This window comes from Neoarius graeffei, chromosome 4 (assembly GCF_027579695.1).
Source record: "Neoarius graeffei isolate fNeoGra1 chromosome 4, fNeoGra1.pri, whole genome shotgun sequence".
Taxonomy (NCBI): Eukaryota; Metazoa; Chordata; class Actinopteri; order Siluriformes; family Ariidae; genus Neoarius; species Neoarius graeffei.
In genome coordinates this window covers 85,789,280-85,811,417 of record NC_083572.1, presented here as the reverse complement: position 1 = coordinate 85,811,417, position 22,138 = coordinate 85,789,280, and positions in this window count along the sequence as shown.

The following is a 22,138-nucleotide window of genomic DNA, read 5'->3' as shown; positions in this document are numbered from 1 at the left end:
GAGCCTATCCCAGCTGACTATGGGCGAAAGGCGGGGTACACCCTGGACAAGTCGCCAGGTCATCACAGGGCTGACACATAGACACAGACAACCATTCACACTCACATTCACACCTACGGTCAATTTAGAGTCACCAGTTAACCTAACCTGCATGTCTTTGGACTGTGGGGGAAACCGGAGCACCCGGAGGAAACCCACGCGGACACGGGGAGAACATGCAAACTCCGCACAGAAAGACCCTCGCCGGCCACGGGGCTCGAACCCGGACCTTGCTGTGAGGCGACAGCGCTAACCACTACACCACCATGCCGCCCACACATTAATAGAAATAAAAATGGCAAATCATGTAAGTGGAGCTATCGAATGTATCTAGTGAAAGATAAATACGTAAATGGATGATTGTTTTATTTTAATTATCATATAAAAAATAAAGGATAGATAAAAACAAGTAAAACTAATAAATGGATGAGCAGTTAAGGGGATTAAAGCTGCTTGAGCCTTTATTTAAATAGAAAAAGAAGAAACAACCTTTATTTGTCACACATACACTCATGCACAGACTTGACACATAGCGAAATTCGTCCTCTGCATTTAACCCATCTGAAGCAGTGAACACACAAGTGAGCAATGAGCGTGCGCACATACCCAGAGCAGTGGGCAGCTATGCTACAGTGCCTGGGGAGCAGTTGGAGGTTAGGTGCTTTGCTCAAGGGCACTTCAGCCCAACCTTCAGGCCATGGCCGCTCCATCCATCCATCCGTTATCTGTAGCCGCTTATCCTGTGCAGGGTCGCGGGCAAGCTGGAGCCTATCCCATCTGACTATGGGCGAGAGGCGGGGTACACCCTGGACAAGTCGCCAGGTTATTGCAGGGCTGACACATAGACACAGACAACCATTCACAGCTGGGATAGGCTCCAGCTTGCCCGCGACCCTGCATAGGATAAGTGGTTATGGATAATGGATGGATGGACTTCACATTTAGTTTGCTTGGGTACGGTTGTGCATATATATGTCTCATTTGGCTGATGCTTTTATCCAAAGCAACTTACAGTTGAAAAAAGATACAATAGACCTCCTTGGACTTAAGATCACGTGATCTGAAATGGGTAAGCACAAATCCAAAATGACAGTTGCTAATAGCTCAACTAGTGCAGCCAGTGATACAATTTGGACAAAAAAACTCGATAAAATGACAAAAGTGTCCATGATTACGATTGCAAATCATCTTTCAAAGTATGGTAAATGGTGGTTTCAATGCTGCGGCACACACAACTACCACACGATGTGAATTCGTTTGTAAATGTAATAATTTCTTACCTCCTGAAGTCTTTTATCGCTTGGAAAAGAATGAAATAATCGACTACTATTAGTTGAATTGTTATTGCAGCCATAAGCTGCGCAATAATGTACCATTTTGAGCTATATCTCAGATTTTGTAGTGCATGAATACAGATAAGGCGGCACGGTGGTGTAGTGGTTAGCGCTGTCGCCTCACAGCAAGAAGGTCCGGGTTCGAGCCCCGTGGCCGGCGAGGGCCTTTCTGTGTGGAGTTTGCATGTTCTCCCCGTGTCCGCATGAGTTTCCTCCGGGTGCTCCGGTTTCCCCCACAGTCCAAAGACATGCAGGTTAGGTTAACTGGTGACTCTAAATTGACCGTAGGTGTGAATGTGAGTGTGAATGGTTGTCTGTGTCTATGTGTCAGCCCTGTGATGACCTGGCGACTTGTCCAGGGTGTACCCTGCCTTTCGCCCGTAGTCAGCTGGGATAGGCTCCAGCTTGCCTGCGACCCTGTAGAACAGGATAAAGCGGCTACAGATAATGAGATGAGATGAATACAGATAATACATACAAACACATGAGGTGTGTAGGCGTTTGTTTACCCATTTCAAACCACGTGACAACAGCACTCCAATGGAGCCGAGGAGGTCTATTGAGCATTTGAGGGTAAAAGGCTTTACTCGTGGATCTAGCAGTGGCAGCTTAGTGGTTCCAGGATTTAACTTCACAACCTTCCATTCAGTAGCCCAACAACTCAAACACTGAGCTACCACTGCTTGGAACCATAGCAGTAACTGGTGTTGGTTTGGAACAATAAATGACTTCATCTCCCAGGAACAACTTGGCCTACTGGAAAAGTGTAAGAAATACCACAGACACCACAATCAACAGAGTGAAGATCCTGAAGAAGTCCCACAAGTCTTTGGGCACCATTTTGGACATGGCCTTTTGAAAATGATCACAGTTTATTAGTCTTCTTCAGTAACAATATTAAAAACAAAGCAAAAATGATTGTGTAAATGTAATTGCCTTAATTCAATTCCATTTTGAATTGACGTTTTCACTAAGCAGCTGTTCAGAAATGTGGGTGTAGGGTTTATATTTAGATGCTTAATGACTAATCCAGAGGAAATGGTGGCAAGGGAATGAGGAAGAAACCTTGAGTTGGAACCATTACTGAATGGACCTAGAGGTATTGATTGAACAGTAAATCATTTAAGGGTGGGAACGTTACGATGGGTGGCACGGTGGTGCAATGGTTAGCACTGTCGCCTTGCAGCAAGAAGGTTCCAGGTTTGAACATCATAGCCAACAGGGGTCTTTCTGTGTGGAGTTTGCATGTTCTCACTGTGTCTGTTTGGGGTTTCCTCCGGGTGCTCCGGTTTCCCCCACAGTCCAAAGACATGCAGGTTAGGCTAATTGGTGGCTCTAAGTTGACCGTAGGTGTGAATGTGAGTGTGAATGGTTGTTTGTCTCTCTGTGTCAGCCCTGTGATAATCTGGCAACTTGTCCAGGGTGTACCCCGCCTCTCGCCCATAGTCAGCTGGGATAGGCTCCAGCTTGCCTGCGACCCTGCACAGGATAAGCGGCTACAGATAATGAATGGATGGATATATACCAGATATACCAAACAGATAGATGAATTATGAGAGTGCTTGGGGAAATCCTCCTGTGTAGTACAGATAGAAAATGTGGTTTCAGTTATTTCACACAAGATGGCAGCAACAAGTGATACTGTGTGTTTGGTTATGGGAACCAAATCATAAGTATAGAAGATATTTTCTTTCAAACTATAATTTTTAGTTGTGTGATAATAATTGTAGCCATTATGTTTTATTTTCTTCAGAAAGCTTGGAAGAGAATAGCTTTTCTTTTCAAATGAAGGATGCAATTTTTATGTAGTATTAAATTGATACTTTCTTCTTGTTTTCGGAAATGATGTGAAATTATCTGTAATAATTTCAGAAGAACCTTGCTTGCAGGTTTAACATCAATGTTTATATATGTGTGTGTGTGTGTGGGGGGGGGGGGGTTGGAGGGATGGATGTCCTGTGTTAAATCCACCCAAATAAACACAAACAGGTCTAAAAATTACATTTAGTAGCCACATTGAATGTTAATATTGATGTGTGCATGCATAATTATGTTTATTTTGTAATTATGAATATTATTATAACTATGGGGCGGCACGGTGGTGTAGTGGTTAGCGCTGTCGCCTCACAGCAAGAAGGTCCAGGTTCGAGCCCCGTGGCCGGCGAGGGCCTTTCTGTGTGGAGTTTGCATGTTCTCCCCGTGTCCGCGTAGGTTTCCTCCGGGTGCTCCGGTTTCCCCCACAGTCAGGTTAGGTTAACTGGTGACTCTAAATTGACCGTAGGTGTGAATGTGAGCATGAATGGTTGTCTGTGTCTATGTGTCAGCCCTGTGATGACCTGGCAACTTGTCCAGGGTGTACCCTGCCTTTCGCCTGTAGTCAGCTGGGATAGGCTCCAGCTTGCCTGCGACCCTGTAGAACAGGATGAAGCGGCTAGAGATAATGAGATGAGATGAGATTATAACTATGAGCAAATCCTCTCTCTTGTGCCCCACAAGGAGTTCCCATTCACACTGTCTTGAGCTCCGTCTTCTTATACTGCCATTTTATAATCTACACATGTGGTTCTCATTATCTGCTCATCAGATACTGGTGAGGCACGGTCCCTAAAGGTTCTCTACCTCTGTAGGAGCATCTACAGTGTGTGTGTGTGGGTACGCGTGCTGTGAGTCATCCAGTGGTCATCCATCACGTAAGTTTCCTAAGTAAGGCCTGTTGATAAAATGTGATTACACATCTCCAGGCTTGCACTCATGCCTCTGGAAGCCTTCTGTTGATATATTTGAAAAAGCTGAATTTTTTCCCCTCCATTTATAAATTACAGTACTCTAGTGACAATATTTTGTTTTAATTTTAAAGGTACACTATGTAGGATCTAGTTGCATCTAGTAGTGAGATTGCAACCAACTGAATACTCTCCCTTTCCAAGCGTGCATTAGAATGTACGGTGGCCGTCAGCTGCCTGTAGCGCACTTCCAAAATAATACTTCCAAAATGATGTCATCATCTATGACCACATCAAGTAAGCTGTCAACTGATGAGGTGACTTTAGATAGATGTTTAAAAATTGTGTTTAGTTATTTAGTTTTATATCCCTCATCAAAAAACTTCCATGCAGGGATTGGTCAAGGATGGCTCATGTGACATAAAATCGTTCCACCATCGATTAAGCAATGTGTCTTGTGATGCCAAAAATGGGTATGATGTGAGTCAGTCATCGTATATCCTGGATATATTATGAACTGATGTCACAATTTCAAGCTATACGGCCAACTCGATTCACAGCTGTGGCTCCGCAAGCATTTCTGTGTGTGTAGATCTACAGTGGTGCTTGAAAGTTTGTGAACCCTTTAGAATTTTCTATATTTCTGTATAAATATGACCTGAAACATCATCAGATTTTCACACAAGTCCTAAAAGTAGATAAAGAGAACCCAGTTAAACAAATGGCAAGGCAAGGCAAGTTTATTTATATAGCGCATTTCATACACAGTGGCAGTTCAATGTGCTTTACAGAGGTAAAAGCAAAACAGTAAACAATAGAAAATAAAATTACATAAAATAAAGGGGGAAGAAGAGAGAAAAAAAGAAGAATTAAACAATAGTAGAAATAAAATAATAAAAGGAAGTAAAAGTTCAGTAAAAAACAGCAGAACAAAATAGAATAAAAGTTAAGCAGAAGTTAAAACAAATGAGACAAAAATATTATACTTGGTCATTTATTTATTGAGGAAAATGATCCAATATTACATATCTGTGAGTGGCAAAAGTATGTGAACCTCTAGGATTAGCAGTTAATTTCATCTCATCTCATTATCTCTAGCTGCTTTATCCTGTTCTACAGGGTCGCAGGCAAGCTGGAGCCTATCCCAGCTGACTACGGGCGAAAGGCGGGGTACACCCTGGACAAGTCGCCAGGTCATCACAGGGCTGACACATAGACACAGACAACCATTCACACTCACATTCACACCTACGGTCAATTTAGAGTCACCAGTTAACCTAACCTGCATGTCTTTGGACTGTGGGGGAAACCGGAGCACCCGGAGGAAACCCACAGGGAGAACATGCAAACTCCACACAGAAAGTCCCTCGCCAGCCGCTGGGCTCGAACCCAGGACCTTCTTGCTGTGAAGCAACAGTGCTAACCACTACACCCATAATATTGGATCATTTTCCTCAATAAATAAGTGACCAAGTATAATATTTTTGTCTCATTTGTTTGACTGGGTTCTCTTTATCTACTTTTAGGACTTGTGTGAAAATCTGATGTCGTCTTAGGTCATATTTATGCAGAAATATAGAAAATTCTAAAGGGTTCACAAACTTTCAAGCACCACTGTATGTATCATGATCATGCCTAGTGAGACAGGCGATAGCATGGTAAAAAAAAAATATTAAAAAAGGTTTAAAAAAAGTGATAGCATGGTACATTGCACATGCACAGGTTGAAGGTTGCTCCGACGTAAACAAACATGGCTACCTCCACAGAGTTCATGCCGAGATTCAATCTCACAGACAAAACACTTTTTTAGTTTGGAATTTTTTGATGAGGGATATAAATCAAATATACCATTCACTGAGAGGCACTGCTAATTATGGATTCTCTTCGGTGACTGGCATCGTACTATTTTCTTCAGGCTGTGCCCGTCATAACATAGTTCTTTGCCAGTCACTGAAGAGAATCCATAATTAGCGGTGCCTCTCAGTGCATGGTATATTAGATTTATGTAAATCTATAGGTCATGACTTCCATTTAAGATAGCGAATATTATTCTTACTTGTTCTGCATTGTGGTAGAGTTTTGTTGCTAATGTTAGCAGGATACATTTTTTTTTCTCCATTTCAAGAGTCAGATACCAGATAGACAGATTAGATGGAGGGGGAGAGGAAGAAGGAAGAGAGGCAGAGATGGTGAAGCACTGAGTTTCAGGTGAAGAAGATGAGCTCCCACCTACCAGTACATTTATAATTGCATGTAGATTAATCGGATAAATTACCTGTCCAACAGAACAACTTCGATGTCACTTTGAAAACATTTGTCCTTCATCAACGATTTTCATCTGGGAAAGACCCCACCAATGTGTATCCTTGTTTTCTGTAATCACCTGCCCCGGTCTCGTTTTGCTTCTTTGACGAAGATTCACACTCCCTTGCTTTTTCTCATGCTAAATAATAAGCATGCTCTTCCAGTTTTCAAAATTTGGGTTCTCAAACTTGCTCGCCAGCACCAGCAAACACTGATTTCTTTCTTCTTCTTTTTCTTTCGTTATTCATTTTCAATCCAGTGCTTCCTTCCAGATTCAAGTTGCCACAAGTTGAAAGGTGCTCTCTAAAAGTTCATTCTGGGCTACTGTAGAAACATGGTGGTGCAACATGGCGGGGTCCATGGAAGAGAACCCGCACCCTGTGTAGATATATGAAGGGCTCATTCTAAGCTTATGAACACAGAACAATTCATAGTTGTATTTATACACTAACTTAATTGTATTTATACATCGTGTATTTATACACTAGGGCGGCACGGTGGTGTAGTGGTTAGCGCTGTCGCCTCACAGCAAGAAGGTCCTGGGTTCGAGCCCCGGGGCCGGCGAGGGCCTTTCTGTGCGGAGTTTGCATGTTCTCCCCGTGTCCGCGTGGGTTTCCTCCGGGTGCTCCGGTTTCCCCCACAGTCCAAAGACATGCAGGTTAGGTTAACTGGTGACTCTAAATTGACCGTAGGTGTGAATGTGAGTGTGAATGGTTGTCTGTGTCTATGTGTCAGCCCTGTGATGACCTGGCGACTTGTCCAGGGTGTACCCCGCCTTTCGCCCATAGTCAGCTGGGATAGGCTCCAGCTTGCCTGCGACCCTGTAGAAGGATAAAGCGGCTAGAGATAATGAGATGAGATGAGATTTATACACTAATGAAAACATACTTATGAATACTATATTCCATTTCTGATCATAGATCCATTTAATTTGAGAGTTTACATCTGTACTGGGTGGACATTCAGCTGTTACGATTTATATTGTATGGTATGTAGTTTATTAAAAAATGGATGAATTTTCTATATCAGCAGCTCTGACAGTAATTCTGGCTGCACAGCAAATCACAGGTTTATATTAATGTGCTTGTTCGAATATGTTACTTTTTGTATAGGAACAGCTAATTCATAGGGACTAATGGTAGACGTTCCATCTTTACACTTATTTCTCATGGCACATGCTTTAATTTTAAATTAAATAATGAGTGGAAGCTCAGTGATTAAGGTTCTTAATGAGTGATCAGATAGTTGGAAGTTGTCTGGACACTTGAGCAAGGCCCACAGCCCTCAACTGCTCAGATGTACAGTTGGATTGTATTCTGTCTCACTTGCAAATGGCTTTGAATAAAGCAAAATGTCTGACAAATGAATAAATAAAAACATAAATATTAAAGTGACCCTACACTGGCTCTCAGGCAGCACTGGGATTTAAACCTTCTGCTCACTAGCACAACCTTTAATGGTTGTATCACCACTTCATTGTAAAAAAATTGAACGTAGATCGGGCATCATTGTACTTTTCTATTTTGTCCTTGTTTTTTAAACTCTTGGAGCTCTTAAAATGGAAACATCACACACCCCGATCTATTGCTGCTTCCCTTTTACCAGCTTCCTGTATTTGATGATGCTTGCCCTCAAAACCAAAAGAATGGACATGCCTGCTACTTTGATGATGGCAATGGTAACATCTTGCATATGTACCTTAAGTTCCAGGAAAGTAATCAAATACAAATGCAAACTATTTGTTTTTTTTTCTTTCTATTGCCAGTGGTTTGCGCCAGTAGCCTGACAGTCATGTCTTTTCCAATAACCCTGTTTTTCCATTGTTTTCAGGAGCTTAGTGAAAGGGTTCGCATTTAATTAAAAAATAAATTTTTGGTTGGCCACACCGATATGCAAGTCCAGATATTTAGAGCACTAAACAGATATTGATATGGATAGTGGAATTGTGTTACACTCGGGCAATTCCATGTAAATGTCAACCTCACCATGCAAAAATAAAGCAACATGTAATACATCAAAACCACTCCCAGAGATATCACCTAGGCCTGTATTTTACAGATGTGAATAAGTTGAACCAATTTGTAACCAACCTAATATGTCACTGTCAGTCTTTCTTTCTTATAATGTAAAACTCAAGCTAAAATCAACTTTGATCATGTACAATTCTATATTATTGCCACAAGCCACAGAAATGTATGCTAAAATCCACAAAACAGCAAAACAATAGCCATCCTAAATATTATTTAAGAACTTTGATAGTTTTAGCTGATATTTAGAGAGTTTTTCAAAGGGCTATGGTGGTTAAATTGCTGATTTTCTAAACATATGCCATGTCTATTTCAGACACGTCCCATCCATAACGGAATTTCGTCACATCCATAACGCTGACTTTTCCTTCCGAAACTCTGCATGAAGTACAAAATATTTTAAACAAAGATTTTTTAATATTCACCTTGGACCCCTCTATCAAATGGATATCTCCATTTCGACATTAGGTTTACAATTTCACAGAGTTTGATAAAAATGTACAGTCACCCAAGAAAAGTGATACTTTTTCTGTCACATCCATAACGCATCTTTTATTGGCATTTTCTGGCATGCCCTAGATGTACTATTGGAATTGTTCTTGTTCTATCACTTCTCCAGTATGGTACAGCCTTAAAATATGCAACACCTGTTTAAATACTGGGAGACAATAAAACATGCACTGGGTCATTTGTTGCCATTTTGAGTTCAAGTGTCACGTCCATAACGCTGGAATTGCTCACTCCTAAGTATGAAGGCTCTTCTCTGTACTGACATCCAAGTGGTGGAATGATCATCCTCTGGGTATCTGACCAGCTGAGGTCCTTGCAGTCTTTAAGTGAAGCCTTGAGGTGAAATCAGTTTATTAACAGACTTATTTTTCCAACCCTGGCTCCAGTGCTGATACATAAGCACATTAACACTTGATAAATGTTAGTTAGGTTGTTGGTATCTTTAGCTAATATGCATTGTAGCATAAGACCAACCATGTTCTGTAAGGCATTTTAGATCAAAAACTCTGTAAATGGACTTTTCAAGTCTATAGATTGCTGAAATTCTTTCCAGGACTGTGATGCTACCTGAAAAATTGATCTAAGAGGTCTGATTTAGTTTGAAAATTTTGCTGGTTTTGTGCTGTGTGTTATGTCCTCATACTTTTTTCAGACAGAACTGCCAAGATTTACTGCACGTGTGTCCATTGGTGTAGTGGTGACGAATCTGATGGCTAAATTAAGTTCTACAAAAAAAATCTATCCATTATCCGTAACCACTTATCCTGTGCAGGGTCGTGGGTGAGCTGGAGCCTATCCCAGCTGATTATGGGCAAGAGGCGGGGTACACCCTGGACAAGTCGCCAGGTCATCGCAGGGCTGACACACAGAGACAAACAACCATTCACACTTACATTCACACCTACGGTCAATTTAGAGTCGCCAATTAACCTAACCTGCATGTCTTTGGACTGTGGGGGAAACCGGAGCACCCGGAGGAAACCCATGTGGACACAGGGAGAACATGCAAACTCCGCACAGAAAGGCCCTCGCCGGCTGCTGGGCTCGAACCCAGGACCTTCTTGCTGTGAGGTGACAGTGCTAACCGCTACACCACCATGCCGCCCTCTATAAAAATAAATTATTCTGGCAAATATGTTTTTCCTGGAGGGTGTTGAGCTGAGGAGAAGTCACACACAGGGCAGGATCAGACCTGTAAGGGTTTTCATTGGGTCGGATGTTTGTAAAACAGATCTATTGGCAGGTGAGGAAGGTCATTTTGTCCTTTTCAGGAACCATGGCAGTAATAGAAGACTTGAAGCAGTCAGGGACAGTACACAAGGACAGGAATTGATTGAAAGTGCCTGGCTGATTAGCAGAGAATTTAAATGTTATGAGGTTGGTGGGCTTCCAGGAAACTGGTGATGGCCACATGAAAACATCTGCAAGTCCTTCAGCTTCCCTATTACAGGCTGAACATAACTGGTTTTAGAGTGTTATACATCTTAGGATGTTTTATGAATGTTTATGCATGCTCGCGTTATGTTTGCTTGTTTATTAATAGATTTGATGAATTTTAAATAGTTTGAACTTTTTTGTTTCAGATTAATATCTTATTTTTTTACAAATATTTTTGCACACTTTTTTTGGTTTTACTACTTTTGTTATTAATACTTTTTACTTTGAGGTACAGCTGTGTTCTGAATATTATCTATATTCATTTTTAATATTCATCTATTCTATGCGGCGGCACGGTGGTGTAGTGGTTAGCGCTGTCGCCTCACAGCAAGAAGGTCCTGGGTTCGAGCCCCGTGGCCGGCGAGGGCCTTTCTGTGCAGCGTTTGCATGTTCTCCCCGTGTTCGCGTGGGTTTCCTCCGGGTGCTCTGGTTTCCCCCACAGTCCAAAGACATGCAGGTTAGGTTAACTGGTGACTCTAAATTGACCATAGGTGTGAATGTGAGTGTGAATGGTTGTCTATGTGTCAGCCCTGTGATGACCTGGCGACTTGTCCAGGGTGTACCCCGCCTTTCGCCCGTAGTCAGCTGGGATAGGCTCCAGCTTGCCTGCGACCCTGTAGAACAGGATAAAGCGGCTAGAGATAATGAGATGAGCTGAGATCTATTCTATGCTGTTTTCGAAGAAAGTTCACTTACTTGTGTCTATGTTACTTGTTACTATATAAGCTACAGATGGGTGCTTAATTAAAGGAAATCCTGGTGGGACATTTATTTATTTTGCTGCCATGGTTTGGCTCCACTTTCCTTCTTAGAGGGAAGCATCAATGCCTTTATCCTATGATGAAACATTTCTTTCTTCATCAGAATCGTCTCTTCCAGGATGACCTCAATCCCATCTGCAAGGCATGAGGGCTCACTGTATGGTTTGAGGATAAAAATTATTTAACTATGTAAATTATGGAGAGAGAGAGAGAGAGAGAGAGAAGGAGAGAATGTGTCTCTTTTATCTGGATGGTTTCTGACCTTAGTCTACTTTGTGGATGAAACTTTACAAGGCCAGAAATGAATCAGTTTTGAAATCTTTTTTGCAAGACTGTGAACTGCATCATGCTTTACACAAAGAGCATCCTGATTTCAATCCAGGGAGGCACAGTGGCAGAGGCTCCAACTTGGGAAATTGCAAAGAGGGAGATTCTCCTTCTCTGCAAGTAGCTCAGAGGGAGACAAGTTTGAGCACCAAAGGCGAGTTTTTAATATATATATATATATATATATATATATATATATATATATATATATATATATATTACTGCTGTCAAAAATGTCGCGTTATTAACGCGTTAACTTGACTCAGTTTTAATGGCGATAATTTTTTTATCGCGAGATTAACGCTCTGTGACATGATGCCACGCCCCGCACAGCCAGAGTCCTCTGCCCTCCCCCGAAGAGCCGCGGTGCTTGGCTTAGGTTTCATTTTCCCATCGGCGGCTCCAGCCCCACTTTGCAGTGGCTGTGACAAGACGTGTTATGCTCTGCAATAAAAAAAAAAACCATTGGTACAACCAGTGTTCGAACTATGCCGATATTTTCGGGGGGGTCCCTTTTTTTTCCCCTTGGGGGGGTGCTTGCGCTTGTCTCAGAGCGCGGATCTCCATCGCGCGCTCACTTCGGATATGCAAATGCTTCCCGTTACACATGATTGCTATGTCAATAAACATCATTTTGCCAATATTTTACAGACCCCCCAACATTTCCCAAATCATGTTTTCAAGGGATCTCATGTCTGTTTCAGGGGATCTCGGATCCCCCGAGTACCCCCGTAGTTCGAATGGTGAGCAAGCCCATTCACTTTTTTATGCTGATAAGAGAATTACAATGGTTTTTCATGTGACAAAAATGTGCGATTAAATTGCGATTAATCGCGAGTTAACTATGACAGTCACGACATTAATCGCAATTAAATATTTTAATCACTTGACAGCACTAATATATATATATATATATATATATATATATATATATATATATATATATATATATATATACACACTACCGTTCAAAAGTTTGGGGTCACTTTGAAATGTCCTTATTTTTGAAAGAAAAGCACTGTTCTTTTCAATGAAGATCACTTTAAACTAATCAGAAATCCACTCTATACATTGCTAATGTGGTAAATGACTATTCTAGCTGCAAATGTCTGGTTTTTGGTGCAATATCTCCATAGGTGTATAGAGGCCCATTTCCAGCAACTCTCACTCCAGTGTTCTAATGGTACAATGTGTTTGCTCATTGCCTCAGAAGGCTAATGGATGATTAGAAAACCCTTGTACAATCATGTTAGCACAGCTGAAAACAGTTGAGCTCTTTAGAGAAGCTATAAAACTGACCTTCCTTTGAGCAGATTGAGTTTCTGGAGCATCACATTTGTGGGGTCGATTAAAATGCTCAAAATAGCCAGAAAAATGTTTTGACTATATTTTCTATTCATTTTACAACTTATGGTGGTAAATAAAAGTGTGACTTTTCATGGAAAACACAAAATTGTCTGGGTGACCCCAAACTTTTGAACGGTAGTGTGTGTATATAATATATATTGTGTGTCTATATATATGGTGTGTGTGTGTGTGTGTGCGTATATATATATATATATATATATATGTATGTATATATATATATATATATATATATATATATATATATATATATAAAATCTCATTATCTCTAGCCGCTTTAATGATTCACCACATTTCGTGTCAATTAAATCCTATTAATAGTAACAGATCTAGATAAATCCAGTGACTATAGACCATACTTTAATATGCCTAAATTCAATGTTAATGTCAATAATGGCTGTTATAAATTGCCAGTGGTAGACCCTCTGATGATAATGTTCTTCTAATAATATTTTAAGTTAGTAAAAGTCAGACAAAAAAAGTCAGACAAGTTTGTTAGGATCTAACGTCTGGTCTGGTGATCTAACCTTGTCAGATATTGAGTCTTCTTGCTGCCATCCAAAATAGTCTGTCATTCGTCCCTGGCGACCATCGCGACGGGCGATCTGAACTTTATCTTGGTGATTTTCTGATATTTTTTCTTCGTAGTTTGGCTTTCGCTATTTCCACCAACGGAACTTTGTTTCATTATCTCATTCAAGAGAACATAAAGTTTAGTTAAAGACGAGCAGGCAATAAATGCAGACGAAATGCAGATGCAAAAAAACAAACAAAATGGTTGAGTGTCGTGGGTTTCCTCATTTTCTCGCGCGTATCGTTAATAGCGCCATCTGTATGTTTTATCGGTAACTGCTAAGACATTGGGTGGGCTCAAGTGTGTACCCCGCAGCGTACCAAATTCTGTTCGATTCATATGCGTGCTTGATCTGCGCACGCATGCCTCCGGAATTCACTCCAATTCTCCCCGTTATGCAGATCAGTGTAGCGACAGGGGAATCGGTATATACCATGGGGTACACACTTGAGTCCACCCATACAATGTCAGACACATGAAAAGTGGAAAGTCAACTATTAATTTTTGTCAACATTAATGTATCAAGTTATATATTTTTTTTAACTAATCATGTGTAGTAAGGGTGGGCGGGAGATTTTTATGTTGTCAGCGGGAGGTCGGGAGGATTTTCTAAATGTTCCCTAAAGCAGGAGATCTCCCGCCCACGGCGGGAGAGTTGGAGCCTCTGACAGTGGTGTAGTGGTTAGCACTGTCACCTCACAGCAAGAAGGTTCTGGGTTTGAGCCCAGCAGCTGACGAGGGCCTTTTTGTGCGGAGTTTGCATGTTCTCCCCGTGTCCGCGTGGGTTTCCTCCGGGTGCTCCGGTTTCCCCCACAGTCCAAAGACATGCAGGTTAGGTTAACTGGTGGCTCTAAATTGACTGTAGGTGTGAATGTGAGTGTGAATGGTTGTTTGTCTCTATGTGTCAGCCCTGTGATGATATGGCGACTTGTCCAGGGTGTACCCCGCCTTTTGCCCGTAGTCAGCTGGGATAGGCTCCAGCTTGCCCATGACCTTGCACAGGATAAGCGGCTACAGATAATGGATGGATTTCAATCCAGTAGAGCATAGAGGAGGACTCGTAAATGAACTTGACAGATTGTTCAGTTAAAGGAAAGGATGGCCTGAAATCACTTTTTCTGTCTGCATTGCATTCTCTGCTTCCTTCTCCTGCAGAGAAAAGTAAAATGTTTACCAGGTGAGACTGCAGTTCAAGTGTGGACAGATCACAAAACAGATTAGAACTGATCTATATACTGAATAATTAACAGTTATTCCATGAAATTGAGTCATACATGAGCTGATAGCCGCCGAGGCGCATAGCGCCGAGTCAGCTATAAGCCATTTACGACGAGATTGAATGTAATAACAAACTGGAGAAATGACAGTTGCAATTTGTGAAAAATGCCATGATGATAATTCTTGAAAAATGAAAAAAGATATGTTATTCCCATCAAATACTTTTATTCCATATTTTGTTGCCTTTTTTATTTTTTGGGGGGGTTTTCTTCTTCTTCTTTAGGGTTTTTTGGCGGTTGGCAAACCAGCTTAAAGGTGGATTACCGCCACCAACTGGGCTGGAGTGTGGAACAGGTGTGATGGGGGGGGAGACATGACTACATTCTTTTAGCTACTGTATTTCGGTTTCTTTTAAATACTTGATAATTTGGGGGTTTTGTTTTTGAGTAGAGTTTTTATTTCGTCCTCAGTTGTTTCAGCAACATGCTCCGCCATTTTGTTTTTCCTTATTCGTGGTATATGAGCTGATAGCCTAGTAGTAGGGTAGCCAATCAGAGTGTGCGACTGCTCATATCCAGCGAATGTAGATATAATAAAAAGTTGTAGACATATATTGGACATGTAGTACATCTTTTATCATGCTGTCAAATTCTTGTACCAGTCCATGTCCCTATAAATGGACAGTCTTTATTATATTTGACTTCTTTGAATGGAACTGAACCAAACCAAGATGTCTCCAGGTGACACTTCAAAGTCCCTGGTGCTCCATGTCAGAACTTCGAACACAATTCAAACATGATTCAAGGTCTGTTGGAAAAAGTAATCTATTTTACAAAAATAATGAACAAAGGCAGTTTTGTTCTGAGAGTTGCATGCGTACTTTGTTCTTTGCACTGTTTTTGATGACTGCATTCAGGGCTTTTCATGAACTTTGATGAAATATATTTGATTCACAAACTGAAGAGCAGAATCACAGCAATGTACTTTAACTTTAATGACATTTAGAAAAAAAAAACACACACATATATTTTCCTGAAACTAATGAATAAAACCAGATGATGATAACAGATTTATTTATTACAATTAGATACAGTTCAGTCTATTTTATGTCAGCAGTCAATCATCATATTTAGTGTTGAATTTAAATAGATATCACACTATATGGCCAAAAGTATGTGGACACCCGACCACTACAACCAGATATGCTTGCTGAACATTCCCATCCCAAACCATGGGTATTAATATAAAGTTGGTTGCTCCTTCGCTGTTATAATAAGCTTCACTCTTCTGGGAAGGCTTTCCACTAGATTTTGGAGCGTGGTTGTGGGGATTTACCAAGAGCATTAATGAGGTCAAGCACTGATATTGTGCGAGGAGACCTGGGGGAGGGCAGTCAGCATTTCAGTTCATCCCAAAGGAGTTTAGTGGGGTTGAGGTCAGGGCTCTGTGCAGGACACTCAAGTTCTTCCAACCATGTCTTCACGGAGCTCGCTTTGTGCACAGCAGCATTGTCATGCTGGAACAGGTTTGGGGCCCTTAGTTCCAGTGAAGGGAAATCTTAAAGTTGTGCTTCCAACATTATGGCAACAGAAGACTATCCCAATAAGTTTAGGCTAAACTTCTGTGTGCACGAGGAACATAAATTTATGCGGTAATAATTATACAGGAAGTGGTTCACACCATCAGTGCAGATGTTGGGTAATATCAATTTAAAAGGATCATAACCATGCAATTTTGGAGTGCATCATCCTTTCAGTTTTACCAACATGAATGGAGAGATTGGTATCTTCCAGTCACCTCTCTTGTTTGGCTGTTCTGTTGACCAAGTGTGAGTGAGGCATTTTGTCACTCACATGACAATGACGTAACGTTCAGAGGCTGTGAACTTGCTCTGAGAAAATAAGAGCCTTTCCAATTTAAAAATCTCTGTAAAAGTCTAACCTTTTTTTTGTTCATCTTCAGTAACCACTTTATCCTGAGCAAAGTGGTGGTGGATCTATCCCGGGAACACTGGGGGTGAGGTAGGAATACGCACTGGATGCGAAGCCAGTTTGTTTCAAGGCAGCGTATGTACATATTCACACACTCATTCAACTTGGGGCACAGCCAATCCACCTACTGGCTGAAAGAAGCCAGAAAAATAAGAAGAAACTCACACAGACACAAGAACAACATTTAAAAGTTGTGTTCTAACATGCTAATGTAATACACACTCACTGGCCACTTTAATAGGAACTTGTTCTTGATTTTAAGATTCCTATTCTTGGCTGGCAGGAGTGGAACCCAATGTCAAAGTCAAAGTGAACTTTATTGTCAATCAGACCATGTAACAGAATTACACAAAGGATTGAAATTGCGTTTCCCCAAACTCCAAATGTGCAGTATTAAAAAAAAATTTGACACACAAACATAAACGTGCACACAGACATCAACAGATAAGCAAATTAACACAACATATAGACAGACAGTGGGCATACAGTTCCCAGAATATTCACCGTGATCCAGAAATGTTGCCAAGTTTGAGGTAATGTAGTCCAGAATTGTAGTTCCAGAAATGTAGTCAAGTTTGAGGTAATGTAGTCCAGAATTGTAGTCTAGAAATGTAGTCAAGTTTGAGGTAATGTAGTCCAGAAATGTAGTCCAGAATTGTAGTTCTAGAAATGTAGTCAAGTTTGAGGTAATGTAGTCCAGAATTGTAGTTCCAGAAATGTAGTCAAGTTTGAGGTAATGTAGTCCAGAATTGTAGTCAGAAATGTAGTCAAGTTTGAGGTAATGTAGTCCAGAAATGTAGTCCAGAAATGTAGACAAGTTTGAGGTAATGTAGTCCAGAATTGTAGTCCAGAAATGTAGACAAGTTTGAAGTAATGTAGTCCAGAAATATAGACAAGTTTGAGGTAATGTAGTCCAGAATTGTAGTTCCAGAAATGTAGTTCAGAAATGTAGTCAAGTTTGAGGTATGTTACTGGGGTGCAGTAGTACAAGGGTACAATAATACAAGGTGCAGTACGGTAAAGTGCAAAGTGCAGAATAGCAGCATGGAGATAAATAAGTATTGTAAACTTGTATGTTCTTGTGCAAAAAAGAATATTGGCATATGTGCATATAAAGAGCATTGTATAGACATTGAGTATAGACCCCTTCGCATGTTTGTAAACAAACCGACCGTTGCCAGGATGCGCGCGCAGCCTGGACCCAGAAACAATGGCGCTGCCCATAGACCGGCATTATGAGCTGTCAGATTATGCAAAACAATTGTCGTTACAAGATCGAGAATGCTACATAAATAAGTTAACTCTAACAAGTGGACATCGCCTACCGGATCCGCATTTAATTAAAAAGTGGACGGACGATGTTAGTAAGTTCCCTGGTATACAATGGCCAGATATATACTCGTACCTTATTGACAAGACTTCAGTGTACACGCACGAAAAACTTCGTGCCTACAAGTCTTTAGACGCATATGATTATGTTATGTGCGGGCATGTACAACTTGATTAACAATGGGACATTCATATTCATTTTGTTTTAATCAAATTATGCCAGTGATGTGATGGCAATGTGGCTTTAGCTACAACAGCAAATACCAACACTAAACAGCAATTTGCAGGAGGTAATGGCATGAAAGGAATGATAGTGTAAAGAGTGCAGCTAAGAGAAATCAGAGCTGCGTAAAAAGCGAGAGGCAGAGAGCAGAAATGAAACTGAACGGGGTGGGAGCTAGGTTAGAGCAGTCAACGCAAGTTGGCATTTAGAGTGAGGGCACACAATTTTACCTTTCCATCCTTGCTTTAAAATTGTGATTTTCGGCATACACAAATAATGATGGCACAAAATCTGGACTGCTTGAGTCAAGCGAGAGCTCTCCTACAAACAAAATTGCACGCAAAGCTAAGTTAACATGCTAACAATATTCATTACATTGTGTAACTATGACCCAGCTAATCAGACAAACGTTACCAAAGTATTTTGCTACATCAATAAACGAAGACTAGAAAGAATAAAAAAGAAAGATTTAATAAATAGCCTGATCTTACCTGTGATGAAGTGGGCGCTGCAAACCCGCGCATTTTTGATGGTGCTTTCATCCCAGTCTACACGTTTGATGGCTTGTAGCCATAGACGCCGGCGATTTTTTTTGGAATGGGTGAGATCCTGCTGGAATTCTGAACATTTTAACCCCATCACTGCTACGATTCTGACACCTGAAAACACAACAACTAGGCATTTCTGAGTCTTTTTTGGGCCCAGGCTGCGCGCGCAATTTCCGCTTACGTATGAATGATGTTTACTGCGAAGGGGTCTATACTGTTTGACAGTTTGCTGGTCTTTTGTGTGTGTGTGTGGGGGGGTTATGTTCTTGGAGTTTTCATGAGTGAGTTGAGCAGTCTGATGGCCTGTGGGAAAAAGCTGTTGCTGAGTCTGGTAGTCCTGCAACGCATGCTGCTGTAGCGCTTGCCAGATGGTAGGAGGGTAAACAGTTTGTGTGCAGGGTGGGTGGGGTCTTTGATGATGTTGATGGCTCTTTTGTGACAGCAGAAAGAGTATAGGTTCTGGATGGATGGTTGGGCTGATCTGGTGATCATCTCTGCTGTCCTCACCACCCTCTGTAGGGCCTTCTGGTCAGCAACAGGGCAGCTGCCGTACCAGACTGAGAGACTGCTGGTGAGGATGCTCTCAATGGCACCCCTGTAGAAGATGGTGAGTGCAGAAGGGGGGATGTCGGCTCTCCTCATCCTGCGTAGGAAGTGGAGGTGTTGCTGTGCTTTCTTCGCAAGGGAGGTGGTGTTAATTGTCCATGTCAGGTCATCTGTGATGTGCACCCCCAGGAACTTGGTGCTTTTCACTGATTCCACAGCACAGCCATTGATGGTGAGGGGTGTGTGTGACATGTGATTTTTCCTGAAGTCCACAGTTATTTCCTTTGTTTTATTGACATTGAGGTGTAGACTGTTGATGTCACACCAGTTGATGAGTTGGTGTACCTCCTCTCTGTAGGCTGAGTCGTCGTCGTTGCTGATGAGGCCCACCAATGTTGTGTCATCTGCAAACTTGATGATGTGGTTTGAGTTGTGTCTGGCACAACAGTCATGGGTCATCAGTGTGAACAGCAAAGGACTCAGCATACATCCCTGGGGGACCCCAGTGTTCATGATGGTGGTCTCTGAGGAGTTTTTGCTAACTCTTACTGTCTGTGGTCTGTTGGTGAGAAAGTCCAGTAGCGAGTTGCATAGCGGGGTGCTGATGCCTATAGCACTGAGTTTATTCACCAGGTGTTGTGGGATGACTGTGTTGAAGGCGGAGCTGAAGTCGATGAACAGCATCCGCACGTAACTGTTTTTGTTTTCCAGATGAAGTGCTGTTGCTATGGCGTCTTCAGTGGAGTGTTTGCGACGGTATGCAAACTGGAATGGGTCAAATGTGGTGGGTAGGCTGGATGTTATATGGGCCTTGACCAGCCTTTCAAAGCACTTCATTATGATGGGAGTGGGTGCTATGGGCCAGTAGTCGTTCAATGTTGTGGCTGGGAATTTCTTGGGTAGCGGTATGATGGTGGTGGCTTTGAAGCATGCTGGTAAGATGGCTTGGCTCAGAGAGGTGTTGAAAATATCTGTGAGAACATCTGTAAGTGAGTCAGCACAGTCTCTAAGCACATGCCCAGGTATATTGTCAGGACCAGCAGCTTTCCTGAAGTTCACCTTTTGAAGGGTCCTCCGCATGTCAGCAGGGTCCAGGTGAAGTGTTCTGTGAAATGTGGTCTTCTACTGTTGCATGCTGAGATGCTTTTCTGCTCACCACGGTTGTAAAGAGTTGCTATGAGTTACTATATCCTTCCTGGCAGCTTGAACCAATCTGGCCATTTTCCTCTGACCTCTCTGATCAACAAGGCGTTTGTTTCCACCCACAGAACTGTCGCTCACTCAATGTTTTTTTTTTTTTTTTTCGTACCATTCTGTGTAAACTCTAGAGACTGTTGTGTGTGAAAACCCCAGGAGATCAGCAGCTTCTGAAATACTCAAACCAGTCCATCTAGCTCAAACCAACACCCACACCACAGTGAAAGTCACAGAGATCACAATTTTTCCTGTTCTGATGTTTGAAGTGAACATTAACTGAAGCTCTTGATTTGTATCTGCATGATTTTATGCCTTGTGCTGCTGTCAAGGGATCGGCTGATTAGGGAACTGCGTAAAACAGCAGGTGGATGGGCATTCCTAATAATGTAACCAGTGTGTGTGTGTGTGTCCTTTTTATATTTTATTTATATCAGTTTGACCCAGTGTTCATTTGGAATGGTCTGATGAAGCCTAGCTGGAGATTATACTGTACACCAACCTGTAAATACTAATCCTTCACATTTCATGGAGCTTCTTTGTGGAAAAAAAAGCCACCTGTTAAATGTCATCCCGGCCAGCTAAAGATAGGACTCTTTAAATCCACTCTTACTGTTATAAAATGCAGCTGCCATTGTGAAAAACAATTTTAGCTGAATGTATAATATATAAATATATTGATAGAAGTTTATAGGCCTTGTAACCGCTTTCATACCTCTGATATGTGATCTGTCCTGAACAGGTGTTGGCAACAGTGTTTGCGGTTTCTAAAAATGTTCTGACTTCGATCGGTGAATTCAGTACAGTGAATTTATAGATTAGTATCCAGAGGGAAGGTCTTAAGTTAGATGTTGCAGGGTATGTTGCAATAAGTTTTAATTCTGCCCCATTTTCACACTCATTCTTTATATTTTAAATGCAAATTTTAGATGGAAATTTTTTTTTGGCAAAACACTGGTTGTAAAATTATTTACACCCTCATCCCCACCTGAATCCCCACTGAAACCTCTTCTGATGAGAATAACAGCTCTGAGTCTCTTCCAGTAATGTTTAACAACATGGGAGGCACTCAAAGAGGCATGGCATTTCAAGCTTTCTAAACGGTCCACCACCACCCATCTTCAGAGGACAGCAAGAATTTTGCTAGCGATATCGTGTAACATTTTTATGGACTATTAAAGTCACTCAAGAAAGGGAGAAAAACAACTAAGTAAAAATATTTTGGCAAAGATTTAGCAGACTGTAACATCCGGGCAAAGGCAACCAGGTTCTGGCCTGTTACTTGGAATATCTTGGAATATTAAACCTGACATTAAAATAATCCCATCAACACATCTGCACCAGTACTTAAAGCTAGACAGCCTTTTGATTTCATAAAATCGGTGAAATTTAGTTCCCTCTGAAATTTGGTCATTATGATATATGTTTATTTCTGTAATATCTCACAAAATATCAGGCCATTCTGTGGCTGGGAAGTGATTTAATTTGAGGAGATTCCCGAGTAAATAATGTGCATGAAATCGCTCACTTCGCGCAGTCAAGCAGACAGAGGAAGTCCATGTGCACATGCGCAGGTTTACCTTTGACCGCGCACTGACAGTTCCATCATTCCGTCGCTAAACGAACAGCTGATCACACAGAGGTGCTCGCTGACCGCCAATATTTATTAGTTTGGTCCTGCGTTTCCT